Consider the following 19,182-nt stretch of genomic DNA (forward strand, 5'->3'; position numbering starts at 1 on the left):
AGGAGTGTTTGACTTGTCGTTTAATATCGTGTGTCCAGAAGTATTTTAACTTGCAGTTTAGGCTCGTGTGTAGAGGAGTATTTTTGACTTGCAGTTTAGGCTCGTCGTTGAGGAGCATTTTGACTTGCAGTTTAGGCTCCTGCATCGAGGAGCATTTTGACTTGTAGTTTAGGTGTGTGTGTCGACGAGCATGCTGGAAAAAAATTATTGTAATGTAACTTTCCTCCCAACCCTTTATAATGAAGTATGTTGTATTTCAGTTTGGTATTTATTGCCTCCATTAGTTGAAGAAGATTTGCACCTGATCTTGTGTCGACTTTTGAGAGTTGGAGTTTGAAAGTCCTTTGATATTTTTTTTATTTTGCGAGCGATCAATGTCCAAGTGTCACCCTTCTTGTTATTAGATAAGTTGTTTGCCATGGATTTGCTTATTATTTTCTTCAAGGTTGAAACCTCAATTGGGTTAAAGCTCCCAAATTGTAGCATGATGATTTCTTCAACTTTTGGTGATTCCACAGAGCATATGGGTTGTAGACCTTTTGAAATTAAACCTTTTATATGGTAAAGTTTGGATCTAATATGATTTGCATCTACTGTATCGCCATGATCAATGATGATCTTTTCCTCTTGTATTAATGTCACGATTTTTTCCTTCAGGATGAAGCATTTTATGGTGTGAGGACCAACCATGTTGTGAAATTTACAGTATTTAGGATCATCGACTTTATTTGATTCTTCAGGTTGCTTAGACTTAGGGAGTTCAATGACTACTATGGCTAGCAACTCATAAAAAATCCAAGTAACATCAGAGTCAGAAAAAGAATATACCCTTACATGCAACTCCTTCAAGGTTGATTGACTTTTCATCTCTCGTATTTGTTGCTTTGGAGCTTCCTCTTTTAACCTTTGTCTTGTAGAGGACTTTGTAAAACTCATAGTTTTCACCATAGATTCTCTAATTTGATCTTCTGATGAGTCTTTGAATTTAGTGACTTCTTTTCTAGGATAAAAAATAGGTGACGCCATTCTATGACTTGCAATGCTTTGCTCCATGTCATGAGCCTGCGTAGCTAATTCTTCAAAAGTCTGAGGCTTAATTCCCTAACAGATATACACAAGGCCCTAATGCATCCCTTGAATGCAAACTTCAACCACGAAAGTTTCAGAAAGTTGATCCTTGCAATCAAAGATCAATGTTCGCCAATGATTTATATAGTCCACTAAAGGCTCATATTTACTTTGTCTTGTATTTGTCAACTCCATCATGCTGACCGTACGACGAGTGCTGTAGAATGGATTAAGGAACTGACATTCTAGTTGCTCCCAACAATCAATCGATTCAAACTCCAAGTCCGTGTACCAATCAAAAGCGTTACCTTTCACAGAGCGAACAAACTATTTGATAAGAAGGTCACCATGGATACTAGCATTACTACAAGTCTTAACAAAATAAGCGATGTGTTGCCTTGGATTTCCCTGTCCATCAAATTGTTGAAACTTTTCCGATTAATTTCCAATTGACATCGGTAAGCCCTCGATTTGCTTAGAATATGACTTTGAATATCCTACAAAACTTTGTGATGGACTGCCATATTGTGCCTTGATGGTGTTTGCAATCATATCCTGCAGTTGTTGAACTGTTAGAGTGGCAATTAAAGTAGACTGCTTCTTCTTTTATGATTTAGTCTTGACAGGTGACTCATCAACATTCTTATTTTGTAGAGTAAAGTCAGGTGGACAACTAGGGTTGTGGCTTGATTCTCCAGGGGGAAGGACTTCAACTTGTTCATCAGTTGAACGATTTGAAGATCTTTATCCTCGATAGATTTTTTTAAAACTTCAATGATTTGTTCCATTATTGCGAACTTCTCATCCATATCAGTTGCGTCAACCATAAAGGCGTTTACCTTTGTTGAAATTGGAGAATCAATCGAATCTTTAGATTCACTAAAATTGATGCAAGTTTGAGAGAATGCATCAGATCCGTCCTAACCACTGGCCTTAAACTTATACCGAGTGAGTGGACCAACATGGCTGAGCTCATTAGATATGACAGTAGCAGAGTTCTTGCATGCAACATCTTTAGTATTTTTGAAGTCCATAGCAGTAGTTGAATTTGATTTCCAAGAAGAAGAGATAAAGAACAGAAATGGTCCCACTGGGCGTGCCGAAATTTGTTCGCAATAAATTTTCGTAGTGCTGAAAATTAACTGCAAGCAAAAATAAAAAAAATAAAAAATATAATTTTATTTAAATGAATTTTGTGAGTACAATTCTGTTGTTCTCTTGATTCTTCTCTCCTAAGCTTTTCCGTGATTCGAGCACCTTTCGTAGTGTGTTTCTCGAACATAGGATGATTTGGAGGCTAATTTACCCAAAACCTAAATTCTGCCTACATAAAGGGACAAATATTCTCTTGAATAGGCATCTGAAAAGTCCTAATAAATTCATGGGATATTTATAAAGATCAAAACTATCTGTTCCTGATAATCAAATATATTAAGAAGCTAAACCCTCCTTTCATGGAGATCAAATCCAAATGTTCCTACGTTCGAGAAATATGCCACTAACGGTCCTCAAATTAAGGAGAAAATCAAGAGAGAAGAATCAAGGGAGGAACAGATTTGTACCCACATTATTTATCAATAAAAATTATTGTTTCTTCATATTTTTATTTGTGGTTGAAGTTTATTTTCCATAAATTAAATTGTGTTGCAAACAAATTGGCACGCCCAGTGGGACCAAATCTGCCCTTCATCTTTTCTCTCTCAAATAAGATTTACAAATCTGTAGCAGCAATACCATAAAGATGGAAGCTCTATGAGTACTTCAAGACTCATCTTTGAGTTTCATCAAGTCTACACTCCGACAAGCCTTGAAGTAGGGAGCATTTGTAGACATTGAAATTTTGTGGACTCTAAAGAATTCACTTTCTGTTAGAGTTATTGGAGGCTACTTTATCCTAAATCTAGCTTGGAGGCTACTCTACCCAAATCCTAAATTCTGCCTATATAAAGGGGCAAATATTCTCATGAATAGGCATCTGAAAAGTCCCAATAAATAATGTGATATTCATAAAGATCAAAACCCTTTCTTCTTGATAATCAAATACATTAAGAAGACAAACCCTCCTTTCATGGAGATCAAATCCAAATGTTCCTAGATTCGAGAAATACGCCACTAACGACCCTCAAATTATGGAGAAATTCATATCCAAATCTTCCTACATTCAAGAAATTCGCTACTGATGGCCCTCGAATTAAGGAGAAAATCAAGAGAGAAGAATCAAGGGAGGAACATATTTGTACCCATATCATTTAGCAATAAAAATTGTTGTTTCTTCATATTTTTATTTGTAGTTAAAGTTTATTTTTCATGAATTAAATTATGTTGCAAACAACATATCAAACTATTAAACTTAATATTCATGTATTGTATACATATAATTGTAATACACAATATTAACTATGAAGCAAAATCAACGTCAGATGAAAAGATGTATACAATTTAAATGTATCCTCATGCATTGTAAATTATTGAGTATTCATTTTAAATCTTATGTATACAAAAGTTTGAAGAAGCAAAAGCATGTCAAGCTATATCTATTGCAATTTGTTTTCCTTTTGGTTGAATTTCGTGGACGGTATTACGATTTTTTGCTTCGATTTAAATACAAGATAGATCTTGCATTTTGAAATAAATTTTTTAGGTGGAGAATCCTTAAAAACGAAGTTACTACCCCGATTCTTGCGAAGTTCCTTTGAAGAATTACTCTTACCCATTGAACTACACACACACGAAAAAAAACAGTAAAGATTTGTAAGGCCCTTGCACCCAACTGTGAAATAAAGAGCGTACAAACCCTTGATTTTTTATTTTTATTTTTTGAAAAATTAGTGCTTCAAAACATTCTTAATAAGATTAGTTTGATAAAATATTTCTTTACTTAAAACTTTCTTATTAAGTATACCAAGTTAACAGAGACCAAACAATATAAACGAAGGGATTATTTGGTTATTTCCGTTTGTGCTTGATATCCAAAAGTGACTTGTACGACTTAAACATTTTCAAAGTAACTATTTGGCTGTCTTAACATTAAAGGTGACATTGACATATCTTGTGGTAGGTCCTTTAATTATTGATGTTTATATACAACACTAGTTTCATGAGGCATCCAGGCCTAAATTCAAAATATAAAAATAATAAATTTAATTTAAGAATAAAATTTATATTATATATTTTTTGTTTTTGTTTTTAATCATTATATCTAATGATTTATTAAACAAGTTTTATTGATAAGTTTTCATAATTATTAGAGTAGTTAATCACATAATTAGATAATTTTTAAATAAAAATATTATTTATGAAGAAGAAGATATTATCAAAGAATTAGAATATATTAAAACGCTACAAGTAATTCTATTTTTTTTTTATATAATTACATGATTTGAAACATTTAATAATTATGCTTCGATGATCATAAATAGAAAAAGAATATTGATATTTTTATAAAATTTACGAGTATTTATTTTCTTAGTTATAGTCAAAAATAAATTTATTTTGATATTTATTGAGTTTTAATTCCCCTCATAATTTTAGTGGTAATAGTTTTTGCAAATTGCATTTTTTTATCTTATAGAATCATCTGGAAAAAAAAAGCAAATGCTTTCAAGTTTATATTATAATAATTTTAACCTCAATTAAGAGTCTTTATATAAATTAACTTAATAAGGATATATAATGGTATTACATGATAATTAAACTATATTAATAGATTATCCCATTCGAATTATTACTTATTATATTATTTTTTACACACCACTTATAAGAGTAACCTATTCATCGAGTTTTAATTTTGTTTTATACTTATTCATGCCCGCTACGAGAAACAATAAATTACAAGATATTATTTATTATAGGGATAATACCCATGAAAATATAATACCCACAAAAATACCTGAATTTTGACCGGATTTTCAGTTGAGTATACTGAACTTTGAGGGAGTCTATTACCCTCCTAGACTTTTTTTTCCGATATTTTAATGGTATATATTAGACCTCTTGGACCATTGCGTATAATTCACGCGCATTGGGCGCGTGAAAGTGTTAAAACATCGTTAAAAAAATTATTTTTTGGTCAAAACAACCCTCAATTTTCTAATTTTTATAAGTTGAATGTTTTTTTATTTATTTTTCATTTATATCTTCTCTCTTCTTTCTTCTCTTTTCTTTCTTTCTTCTCTTCAATGGTGTTTCTTTCTTTCTTATCTTCAATGATGTTTCATGGGAGTTCCATTGTTGACTTGAAATTGAATTGAATACGATTTCATCACACACACACATCAAATAAGTTATCTTCAACACACCCAAGTCAATTACATCAATTTGATCCAATTTCAATACACACACCAAATGGGTCTTCCTCAATCTTGATGTAATTGAAATTTCGAATTCTCAAGAAATCTGTGAAGATGATTTTCTCAAATTATGAATTTTTTATTCTTTTTTTTTTTTAAATGATGCATTTTGAAGTTTCTTTCAAGATTGACGATTTGGATTCTCTGAAGCAAATTCTTGTTATTTTTTTCATTAAATTGAACTTGGGGTTGTAAAGATTGAAACTTTCTGAGTTTTGGGTTGTTTTGGGATGTTGGATGCCAATGTTTTCGTTGTAATGACGTTGTTTTGGAGAAGAACAACACCATTGTTTTGGTCTGTTGCTACTGCTAATTTTGGAGAAGAACAACACCATTGTTGGATAATAAAAAAGGAGAAGAGCAACACCATTGCTGCTACTGCTAATTATGGATTTTGATGATTAAAAAAGGAGAAGAAAATAAGAAATTAAATGGAGAAGAATAAGAATGGAAAAGAAATTAAATGAAAATTAATTTAAATAAAAGATACACGTGTCAATATGTCATTGGCGCGTGTATTGCACTTTCCACTTTAAAATTGGGTATAGCATTTGGGGGTGGGGGGGGGGGGGGGGAATTAATTCCACTTTAAAAAAGTCCAGCGGGTAATAGAACCTCCGCAAAGTTCAGTATGCTCAACTGAAAATTCGGTCAAAGTTCAGGTATTTTCGTGGGTATTATCCCTTTATTATATTATATTATCAAAAGGAATCATGAGATTGTAGTTAAAAATCATTGCAAACTTTAATTTCATATTAAAGTTAGCTTGAATTTTTTTGAGTTAAAATGATTGTTGATTTAAAATGAAGGAAGTTTTAATTAAATAGTAATCTAACAAGTGGCTAGAAGAAACCAATTATAAAAACCCAAGTGAAATGGTCTTAACAAAAAAAATAAAAACAAAAATAAAAATATAAGAAAAAAAATATTATTAATTGTCCTGTGTGATAATTTCATTTCACTAAAAATCGAAGTACCCAAAAAGGCTTGTATAATGTAATTGCTAAAGACTAAAGTATTAGAAATTTGTATCCCTCAGTTCTGACTCTTATAAAATGATTATATAATTTAGGATTAATTTCAGAGACCTTCCCTCAATTTTTGTTTTATAACACTTACTTCCTTATGGTTTACATATTACATATACCTCTCGTATTTTTTCTTTTTTTGTAGCAATAATTCTTTTTTTTTTTTGAAGTTACCGAGTTCACGTGACACCTAACTTATATGTGTATCCGCCTCTATTGCAATTACATTTTGATAGGCCACATTAATTACAATAACAGCAGTGCTCGACAGTACCATTGATGTTAGGTAAAAACTTCAAATAATCGTACAACTCAGCAAAGTGTTCCAAATATTTTTGTGTCCCTCTATTTTTTTGTAAAGATAAGTGGTGAACGTTTTGAATGTTGGAAAATAACTGTCTTACTTAGGAAAATTCTGCATGATATTTTACCTTTGATAAATAAAGAGACCAACAATAAGATAGCAGATTCCTCTTATTGTCTTTAGTACCTTGATTTAGAATCTTTATCATTTCTTGAAAATAAAACGAACAAAATAATTGATAGAGGGCCCATCATAACAACATGAATTTCCTCGCATAATACAACATATATAGACTAAACATTGGGCCCGTGAATGTTACGGTGACACCCTACTAGACTTTTATTGCTGGTATCCACTTTCAGGCTGTAGTGTTGTACCTTCTTATCAGCACATGCATTGTCTTACTACAAAATTCTTCTTTTTTTACTTCTGTTGTTTCAATAATTCATGTGGCGAAGAGGTTGATCAAAGGAATATTGGAGAGGTGATTTACATGAAATATGACGCAATTACAATTTACTGAGGATATGATACTAAATAGAAAGGTTTGAATGACGCGAATTAGGATAGAAGACTAGTAGGTAGGACGTAGGAATGCTTTATCTTGTTGTCTGTATTAGTAGTCGTAGTGTTATACTTGTTGTTTTGAGCCGAGGATTTACCCAAAAAAAATAACCTCTCGATATCACCTCTGAGGTAAAGGCACGTACTACATACTCTACCCTCCCCAGACCCCACTTTTGTAGGTATGTTGTTGTTGATGATGTGGCTAAGCAAATTAATAGGTTTTGTGAATCGCTAACTTCTTTTTACCTTTTAGGAATTTTCATCCTTTTGTTTGAAGTGGTAATTACTGCGAAATTGACAATTTCAGGTTAGAGGTAGATGTGCTTATCATCGGAATAACCTTTCTTGTCTGTGAATTGATCACACTATTAGAAATTATCCCTATTACAACAGACCTTTTGGTTGCGGTTTCAAAAGCGTTGCTATAGAGGGTCTATAGCAATGGTTCCAACCGTTGTAAAAAAATTGTTCTAGTTGATCTATTTGGCGCTATAACCGTTGCTATTGATGGATAACCATTGCAATAAGGCATGAACCGTTGCCATAAAGTCACCTATGGAAACACTTTATTGAAAAGAAAAGTTATTGCATTGGTTTTAATTTTTTCCCTCCCCAGTTTTTCACAAAGTCTGCTAAAAATTAAAGAAATATATAACAAAAACTTAAAGAAATATTTATTGAAAGATATATCGATTTTGGCTGGTTTCACTCTCAAATCACTCTCTCAGTCGACAACCGACCAGTACCGACCACCAGTGCTCCGACCACAGATAAGTCACTACCACAAATCACTCCAACCATAAAGAAGCTTTCGATTGAACCCTCTAGGCGTGTACAGAAATAGGTGTTGACACATTGGGATGCAGTTTATCCCCGCATACTTGTTGATTAGTTCAACAACGAAGTAAGGAACAATACTTTTGTGCCCTGAATTGTTACAGCTGTCTTGTACAATATAGGTCATTTTCATTTCTAAAGATTTTTCATTTCTTATATGTACCTTCAATTTTATCTCTCAAATTAGCACTTCAATTTCCAAGTAAATTTGAGATTTTCTTCTTTAATTTGGTGATTTTAAAATTAGTGTATTCTTCTAATTGATAATTTTGACCTAATTTTTTGAGTTTTTATTTTAGGATTTTTTCTTCTCCTTCACTTTGATTTTTGAACTAACATTTGAGGATGAGTTTAAATTTCGACATGCAATATTATTTAGATGTGAAAGCCTTAGGGTTTTGATTTTTGGCTAAATTTCTATGTGAGTACCTTGATTAAGATTTAACTGATGCTGCATTGTTTATTATAGAATTATAGCAGCGTCTATTATGAAAGTTTATTTGAATTAGCCTTTTGTTGTGTAGTTGTAGTTGTTTGTCTTAAACTAACATAGACAGACTTGCACTTTACCTCTATTTGATATTGATGGATGAATTTTCGTTCGTTGTTTTCTAATCTATTTGATGTCTTATTGTTCTTGTCTCTTCTTTGTACCTATGCTCGGAGCTAATCATTGGTGCAGGCGTGTAGCAAAATGATGATTTTTGGTCATGAGGGTGGTGGGGACTATCTTTTTAGATTGAGACTGTTGGCCTCTTGATCTTCGTGAGAGTAAATTGACCATTTTGATCGACATGGACAGTTTTCATTGTTCACTATTTAGATCTTCCAAAGCGTTGTTTGATTGTGCTTAGTGGCATGGTGATTGCAAATATGAACTTAAAGGATTTCTGACAAATTCTTATCCAATTTCATATAACCAACTCTAACTTGCTTGGTATTGATAATCTTGTCCCTAACATTATAGGGTCGAGCTCAAAGTCATATCACTAGAGTTCTTACAAACTACATTTTCTCAGAATCTTCAAAAATGAAGACAATTCATGTCAAATCCTCCAAAAGTAGGCATTTTTGAAGGGTCCGACACGGGTGTCATAACAATTTTAGAGAGTTCCTGCAAGAGCTTAAAGGTTCGATTTATTATGAATGAAATCGTTTATTATCCTATAGGATTCATATAGTTATCTTACTAATAAGGTATTGGAAGTGAACTATGTACTTCTTATTAGTGCTACTATACATCAAGTAAATAATAGAAATGATTCTTTCAAATATTTAAAGAATCTATAAAACATGTAGGTCTAAAGGGAAACAACAAAATATACTTGAAAAAATTTCTAGTTTAAAGCAAACCAGGTGGACATTTTGGAGTATGTCTTCCAGGGACAACATTAGTATTGAGTTCAATATAAGTGATGCACAAAGCCACCTCTTATAAGACAAAAAGGGTGCACTGACCTGATCTCCTCACCTGCTCCACAGTTGTCAGTTCTTGATGAGATGAGAATTGTACATATACATTTCTTCCCCCATGGACAAGCAAAATGAATCATTAATTAAGGTTGAACAAAAAAATGCAGCAAAATATAGTTTACTGAAAGATTAGCAAACACTACATTTTGAAAAGCTATATATATCTCTAGTTGGATACACAAGTTTTATATTACAAGGTACCTAATGATGGGTTGAACATTTAAATAAAACTGTATTGCATTTACAACTGTAGCAATGTCCTGCATTTTCAAGAGGGCATGCACTTCCATGAGATGTAATTATTAAGAAACAACAGTTTACTCTAATCATTCTGTCAAATGCCAATCAAAATTAATGAATAAAAGAAGCACCTAATTTTTTGAACTAAGCATTACAAGTTTGGTAATGACTCCAAAGAGCTGAAATAGCTGAAGCAAGTCATTCTGAAGAAAACAACACAAGAATCATTGCACATATATAATCACTTTCTTGCTTATTACAACAGAGTGGAAAAAAAAACTATGAAAAGAAAGAAATCCAAATGAATGCAAGAGGACAGATTTGATGCTCTACTCAGGTTTAAATATTTACTACCTCAAGTATAAGGTGTTCCCACAAGGCCTTTATTGTGTTGTTTAATTTCTTACAAAAATTTCTTCTAACATTCTGTCTTAGTCATAATTCGATTTCAGATCCGTCTACCTCAAGATATTTTGGACTTTTAGTTTATAAAGGGTGAAATGTTACTTGACTTGGTGCCTCAGGTGGGAAGTTTATTGGGTAAATTAAGAGTGTTTACTGGATAAATTTTGACATGGACTATGAATGTTGAAAATGAGTCTTTATACTATTGTTTGTAATTGTATTATTGCTTGATATTTTTTAATTTGTTTAGTTGAAGATGATATATTTGTGGATCATAATTTGTTTGTACTTGCTTTGTAGAAGGTTTCATGCTGGTTACACCAAATAGAGTTTCAATGGAGAAAGCATTTCCTCGAGAAAGATGCATCATCCAATCAATGATGATAAAGGTTTAAATATGCGTGATGATATTGATGGACTACTTCACGATACATTTAGAAATGTAGAGGCTGAATTGGGGTATGGAGAGGGATTACCTAAAGATGCAAAGATGTTTTTTAAATTGTTGGAGGAAAGAAAGCAATAATTATATTTGGGGTGTGAAAATTTTAGTAAATTAAGCTTCATCATTCGGTTGTTCTTGTTTAAATAATTGCATAGGTTGAGTAATGTAGTATTTTCAAACTTGTTTGTGTTGATAAAAGAGACATTTTCCTTTTCTCAGATACCAATATCTTTCAATATGGCCAAAAATATGATATGAGATTTGGGTCTTGATTATGAAAAAATACATGCATGCCCTAATGATTGCATATTATTCTGGAAGGACAATGAGAAACTGAGAACTGCTCTATATGTGGGACTTCTAGATGTAAGTGTACTGATGGTGTCTGTAATACCTCGTACGCTCTAAGCTAGGATGAGCAAGTTTGTATCTATGGTATCTGATAGTGTGGTCAAGGAGTGTAGGATTGTGATGTTAATTAAGGACATGGACATATCTAGGCTTATAGTCCATGCTCAACAGATTAAGGAGATAAAGCTTAAAGAGAAGGAGAGAGAGAGAGAGAGAGAATAAGAGAGCCAGAATGGGTAGCTTTAGTTTTACTCAGCCAGGGTCAGAGGATGGTAACTGTTCTCAGTTCAGTCAGAATTTTCCAGCCCCAGCTCCGTCTTCAACTAGTGTGCTTATACCAAAGTTTAGGAATGACAGTCAGGATGGGGCGCTGGCTCCAAAACCCAGGGTAGTGCGGGTATTGATCATACCCATTCACTTTGTAGAGAATGTGATAGAAATCACTCAGGTGTGTGTAAAGCTGGTAGTGATGTATGTTTTAGATATGGTAAACCAGGCCACAGGATATGGGAGTGTAGGGTAATGTCTCAAAGGGAAAATGATTTGCACCGACAGGGTCAGTCTAACCGTCCTCTAGTCCTATCCGGTCACCCGACTCAGCAGTGTGACACTTCCAGCGCAACCAGTGTCCAGCATCAGAACACGCTATATGCACTTCAGTCCCACCATGATTAAGAAGGTTCTCCTAATGCGGTTATGGTTACCTTACAGGCCTTTCATATTTTTGTATATGTTTTTCTAGACCATGGATCTTATTTTTCTCTTGTAACCCCCTGTATAGCTGTCAACTTTGGTGTAATACCCAAAATATTAGCAGAGCCCTTCTCAATATCTACCTCAGTTGGTAAATCTATCATTTCCAGGTAAGTATATAGAAATTGCCCATTTACAGTGTCCCAGCAAACTACTTCAGTTGATTTCAGAAATAGAGTCATTCAGTTTTAGTGTCCTGATGAACCAGTCATTGAATGAAGGGGTAGTACCTCCATGCTAAAGAGTCGTACGTGTTTTCAAATCCCTTTCTCAGAATCCTATGATAGCTTATGGTATAGAATTAGAATCATAAAACTAGGAGTTTAGCAAAAGTAGTAGAGTTGGGATTGTGTTATCTAAATTTGGATATATTGTATTTCATGGGCTAGTTGTATGAAAGGTGAATCAATAGGCTTGAAGCAGTGTATGCAAGAATTTAAGTTTGTTGATTCAAAACATATGTTGGGGATGTGATATTTGTAGGTTATGATGAAAGTAGTACGGTTATTAAAGACTTGGAGATATCCATGTTATGTGTTAGAATTTGAGTTTGAGTCTTTTAAGGTTAAGCTGATAGAAAGAGGAGTTGAAAATTCTAAGTTAGTTAATTTTAAGTTATTACATGATGATTATTGGGGCTATAGAGGGCTAAGAGTTGTATCTCAGAAGAAAGTACTAGGAGCAATTTTTACATTATTGGACATAGTCATTCAGGGTAAGTTTACCAATTGTGCGTATTATTATGCCCCAGATTCTAGAGTAAAGTGGTTAGTTCAGTTTAGAGATGTGGATTAAGTGTTCCCATACTTATAATGATAGATTCAAGCTAAGGAGGAGATGTTGTAATACCCCGAGTGTTTATGTCCTAAACTATTCATCTTTACATTGTAAAACAAGATCTAGCTTAAAGTAATGGTTACTCATAAGTTGACTCTCTCATCTTATCTCATCCTGATAAATATTCTCATGCCATTGCATGTATTCAAGAAAACTGTTCAGTTCATGGTAATCAGTTCAGTTCATGTATCATGTTTCAGACTCAGTTATCCAAGTCATGTTCCAAGTCATGTATTTTCAGAATATAATCTCAGTACCTCTCAGCTTAATCAGCCTCATTCGAGGACGAATGTTCCTAAAGGGGAGATATTGTAATACCCCTACGCTCTAAGCTAGAAAACGGTAATGACTTAGGAATACACTCTGGTCATCACATGGTTCTTACAGTCCTGAAGGACCCCAAGTTAACCCATGATACCAGTACCTACTGTGAGCACTGGGTAAAATAATAGAGAAGCATGTGCGACATTTAACTAAAAATGTCGTAAGGTTTTAAATTATAGTTCTGATAATATTTGTAAAATAATACTGATAAAATGGCTGATAATAACTACTGAAAACTATCTGTATATACGAGTCTTAAAGCCTCTAACAGAATAACTGGGGAGTTGATGGGACAAGCCCCCTACTAACTCTAACTGTCTGCTAAAACTGAGAAACTGAAATAAACATAACTGGTCTTTAGGACATGAGGACTCACCACTGCTGCTGCTACTGGTGCATTGGGATAACTAGGTACGGTCGGGAACCAGAGCGTCTGAACTTATGATATAAAACATAATAGCGCAAAAAATGAGTATGTGATCAATACTTTGAATGTACTGGTATGCTAAATGAGGTTAGGCTGATATGCATGGGTTTATGTGCATGAGTAATAACTGACAGAATGTATAGCATGGGATAACTGAGAGCACATCAATAACTGTCTGAATAATATGAGATATCTAAGTAAACATGCATAAAGTAAAGAATGATTGGCTAGCATGAGATTACTGAATATAAATGCGTGAAAGTTGTAAGATCTGAGAATGCATGACCAAGCAAATAACACAATTCTAAAATAGTCTATCAACTGAAATATAAAAATACTAATAACTGAGTAATTGATACTGTATACTATGGTCAAGCAAAGAAAACTGAAATGATTTCTGAACTAAATACATATTACTGAGTATTGAATGCTGAAACTGCAATTATGGGAGTATTCATCTAACCGACATACCCCGATTATAAACTGAGTTGGGGTCCAACCTGTAACCCCAGTTGGAATGGTGCCAGTACCGTGCCACGAGTACTAACACTGGCTGTGGAGTTAGTCCTAACTAATGGGTGACCCCTGAGATCAGTCCTAACTAGCGGGTGATCCCTGAGAGGGTCAATCCTAACTAACTGGTGATATCTCATAACTTACGTTGGCTACGTAGTTTTAAAACTTAGGGATTGATTCTAAGGACCCAGTCCTAACTAACGGGTGAGCCCTCATCCCTAGGCTCGCTCGATGCTGAATCCTACTCTCAACTGAACTGACACTGATTACGGATCTGAGCTAAACTTAACTAAAGAGGGAATTGACACGGATTACTGAACTGATCTAAGTTTGACTGATATCATAAACTAAGGATTTATTTCAAATTCTCATGAACATGATATGGAAACCATAATATTTAAAACATACTATAATGCATTCCACTTGAAAACAAATTCCAAAATCTTAACGTGTAAACATGTAATAAGTAGTCATTGTTCAAAATCAAATTATTTAGTCATTTCATCAAACACTACAGTTCATGGTTTAAACTAAGAATGGAAATTATTTAAAACTTGTAGTAATAGCATGATTTCACTTCTAAGATGACCAATTAGGGTTTAAATTCAACAAACAACACCATTCAAACATGTAAGGTTTTATATCACCAACAATTTCATGGAAAGATGATAAGGATTTGAAATTCATGTAAGTTCATGGACATAATTAATGAAATATATAATAAGGACTGGTTTCGATGAAAATAGATTGTAAACATCATGTATAATCAAGATTCATAAAAACTTCATGGAGATAAATCATTACAAAAATGTAATTTCATGATTTAAACCATAAAAGATGGATTCTTGGACTCCATGAGTGAAAAGGGTCCATGGATGAACATCTAACATATCTTAGAGCTTTAATCTTGAAAGAGAATTGAATTTTCTTGAACTTTATTGGATTGGGAATTACAATTCCTTGAGTTTCTTGAAGAAGGGCTTGAATCTTGTTCTTGAGAGATGACCTTGAGAGAAAACTCTAATTTTCTTGTTCTTGAGAGTAGAGAGGATTATGAGTGATATGAAACTGATATTTTATCACTTAATAGGGTTTTATGAGTGATTTAAGTTATGGGAGGTGAGGACAAAAGACCCAAATACCCCTCCAAATCCGAATGGAAATTGTTGAATATTTAGGGGTGATGACCTTGGTTGATAAGTCATCAACCAATTGATGGCCTATCATATCAAATCGTTACTCAGAAGCTAATTTTATAAGTTGCTGGTCTTGGGTGATGACTTGGGCTGATAGGTCATCACTTAGGTAATGGCCTATCAACTCAGGTCATCACATGAAAATTGATTTTTGTGAGTTGCTGGTCTTGGGTGATGACTTGGGCTGATAGGTCATCACTAAGGTGATGGCCTATTAATCAGGTCATCACATGGAAACTGAAAATAATGGCTCACTGGTTTGGGTTGACGACTTGGCTGTTAGGTCATTACTTAGGTGATGGCCTATCAATTCAGGTCATCACTTTGTTGAAAGATAGACATGCTGAAGTAAAATGAGTATAACTTTTTGCTTCGATATCGGATTAAGGTGAAAAAAATGCGTTGGATAGAATATTCAAAGACCTTTCATTTGATACATAGTAGGATATGTAATTCATTATATACAAGGAGTAATGGTCGTCTAAACTTTACCAAATCTGAAATGTTCACTAAAACTTAATCGATAGGAGCGTTTTCAACTCGTCTTTGAGTTAGGAGATTTTTATGACCTCGACTGATATAAAAGGATGTTTTAACACTATAAAAATGATCATCACACATATATAGACATAGAATCACTGGGTTAGGGTCTATATACTTAAGAAAAACGGTTTGAATTCTATCCCGAAAATGTGGGGTGTTACATTATCTCTTTCTTGGTAAAATGTATCCTCGAATGAGGGTGGTTAAGCTGAGAGTAATGAAGAATCTGAGATCATATACTGAACATACATGAATGGCAACATGAGAATGTAACTGGGTCTGAAACATGATACATGAGCTGAATATCATAAACTAAACTGATTTCCTTGAATGCATGCAATGACATGAGAATTGTTATAAGGCTGAGATACAAATGAGAGAGTCAACTTATGAGTAGCCATTACTTTTGGATGGATCTGATTTCCTGATGAAAATTTGAGAGGTTTAGGATATGAAAACTTAGCATATTTCAACATCTCCCCCTTGGGATAGTTTGTTTCTTGAATGCTACTAACTTGGCTGAGTTACTAAGGAAAGACTGAGATGATGCATGGGACACTTATGAATTGATTCATGACTGAATATCTAAAATCTACAACTGATGCCTGATGTATGAACTGAACTAAGGTAATGACTTTCATGGTCATGAAGGAATTTCCTCTTGAATAGGAGAGATGAAAACCATAGGAACTTGTTTGCCTGACTTTTAAACTGAATTACTGGCTATACAAACTAACTTATACTGAAAGCATATACTTAACTGGAGTATTTCTTCAACTCTTTTTCTACGAAGTTCTAATGACTTATGGGAGCAAAGAATATTGAGCATGGCCTGAATAAGACATCTAAACATGAAATCATAAAATGGATAAAATTCTGTAATATAGGACACATGGTACAAAACATCAACTAGGATAGAGCTACTAAACCTTATGCATTGCTACTACTAACTTTCAAGCTTAGACCTATTCCTCGAATACTCTATCAACTATACCTTCCACCTTAATACTACACTTCACCTGATTCTACTAGAAATATTCACATAGGTACTGATAACTCTATCTACTGAGGTCTGAGCTGGACTGAATTCTCCCACTGTGTTCAAACCTACTCGAATCTATAAAATGCACATATGACACTGTAATACTAGTCTGAATCTTGAGTTCAACTCACCCTGGATTTTCATAACTTTCCATCTCATAAATAATCTTGATTACCCCATTAACAACTAAATACAACTCTTACTAGCCATTCACTAACGCTTAATGTATTTATCCACTTACACAACAACACGATATTCAAGCCTGTCTTCATAGCTACAGCCTCGAATAAAATAAGAAAACAACAATCTTTCCTTAATAGAAAACATTTACTCTCTCCCATCTAAGCAATTACTCATCACTACATTATTTCATAAGGAGAGGTCACTGAACCTGAAGCATGAATGAAAACTATACAAAACTTGACTCTTAAAAGAGGCCTAAGGAATAGAATATCAGCATCATGGATTCATTAAGAGACCTAAAAGTGGGATATACATGACATAATCTAAATTTTGCTGATTATTAGGAGGGTAGCATGAGTACTGGAGCTTAACATATAGTAAGACATGAATACATGAGTCATGAACTGCATGACTTGAGTTTAGAGTTCATAACTTTATGGAATATGATTCGGACTGCTGGGTGAACTAGAACTCATACTAGGAATTGGAAGCGTACATGATTTTATATAAAGTACATGACTATGAGATATGATCATAGGGATGACATGTAAGGAATGAGTAGATATCATGATAACTAAAATACCAAAACTTTGTACTGAGGCAAGGACGGGTTGGGGGTCATCCTCTTCTACTGCTTTCTACACATACTGGCATCACTACTAGGATCTGGGAGCCTGACTTGGTTACTTGTTCTATCATCTCCCCCTTAGCTTAAAGCCATCATGATAAGTCAGTGAACCACTTAATCAATATCTCTAAACTGAACTGAAACCACTTTACTCTAGAGTCCGAGATATAACAATACTCATAAACACTAAACTCACCTTGAAATACTGCACCTGAAAGTGTAAAACTCTACTGTTGATATTCCTTCTGAGATAGAACTCTTAACCTTCTATATCCCTAAATACAAAATATAACAACTTAAGAATTGACTAACTTACTATTTCCATTCCTCTTTTTATTAGCTCAACATTCAAAGATTCAAACATAGATTCTAACACATAACAGGAATATACGCAAATCTTTAATAACCATACTACTTTCATCATAGTCTTCAAATATCACATATCTAAACTTATATTTCCCCACACCATGAGAGTTACCACTACACCAACTTCAACAACACATATAACTTCAAATTATTAAACTTAAATTCTTGCATACACTCTTTCAAACCTGCTGATTCACCTTTCATACTATTAGCCCATGAAATATATTCTCTGATCAATCCGAATAATACTATCCCAACTCTATCACTACTGCTAAACTCTTGGGTTTATGTTTCTAACTCTAGGTCATATGCTATCATAGAATTTTAAGAAGGGATTTGGGGGCACATCTGACTTTGTATTAGTGCATGAGTTTTCATGATTATGAATAAAATATTTAAAACTTTGGAAGATAACAGAACTGATGGGATACTTTTGAGCCTGTGGCAAACCCATACTATCTGCGGGGACTATCTGAAAAAAGCCCTATTTGTAGGACTTAGAGCTTCTCTATTTCTGTTATCTTAAAAGTAAGGTAGAGTTAACATGTGTAAAGTATGATCAGAATCTATACAAGGTTCTTAGAGAACTGAGCTATAGCACGATATGAGATATGAAAGAAGAAAAACCTTTCCTAAGATATCTTGTAGCCTTTTGTCCATAAGTGTGGCGCATTTCACACCCATGCACAAGAATCTACTCAATGTGGCTTTCAGAATCCCAAGTACACATTAAAAACTTAGGCTCTGATATCAAGTTTGTAACAACTTGGGAAGACACCCTGGTTGTTATACAGTGCTTACAGTCCCGAAGGACCATAAGCTAACCCATGATACTGGTACCTGCTGTGAGCACTAGGTAAAATAATAGAGAAGTATGTTCAAAATTTAACTAAAAATGCTGTAAGGTATTAAATCATAGTTTTTATAATGTCTATAAAACAATACTGATAAAATGGCTGATAATAACTACTAAAAACTAACTATCTGTCTGTACTAGTCTGAAAGTCTCTAACTGAATAATTAGGGAGTTAATGGGACAAGCCCTAAATAACTCTGACGGTATGCTAAAACTGAGAAACTGAAATAAACACAAATGGTCTCTAGAACACGAGGTCTCACCATTGCTACTGCTACTGGTGTATTGGGATAACTAGGTATGGTCTGGAACTTGAGCGTCTGAACCTATGATATGAAACATCATAGTTCAAAAAATGAGTATGCGATTAGTACTTTGAATATACTGTATGCTAAATGAGGTTAGGTTGATATACATGGGTTTATGTGCATGAGTAATAACTTA

The sequence above is a fragment of the Capsicum annuum genome, chromosome 7, assembly GCF_002878395.1.
Source record: "Capsicum annuum cultivar UCD-10X-F1 chromosome 7, UCD10Xv1.1, whole genome shotgun sequence".
NCBI classification, from domain to species: Eukaryota; Viridiplantae; Streptophyta; class Magnoliopsida; order Solanales; family Solanaceae; genus Capsicum; species Capsicum annuum.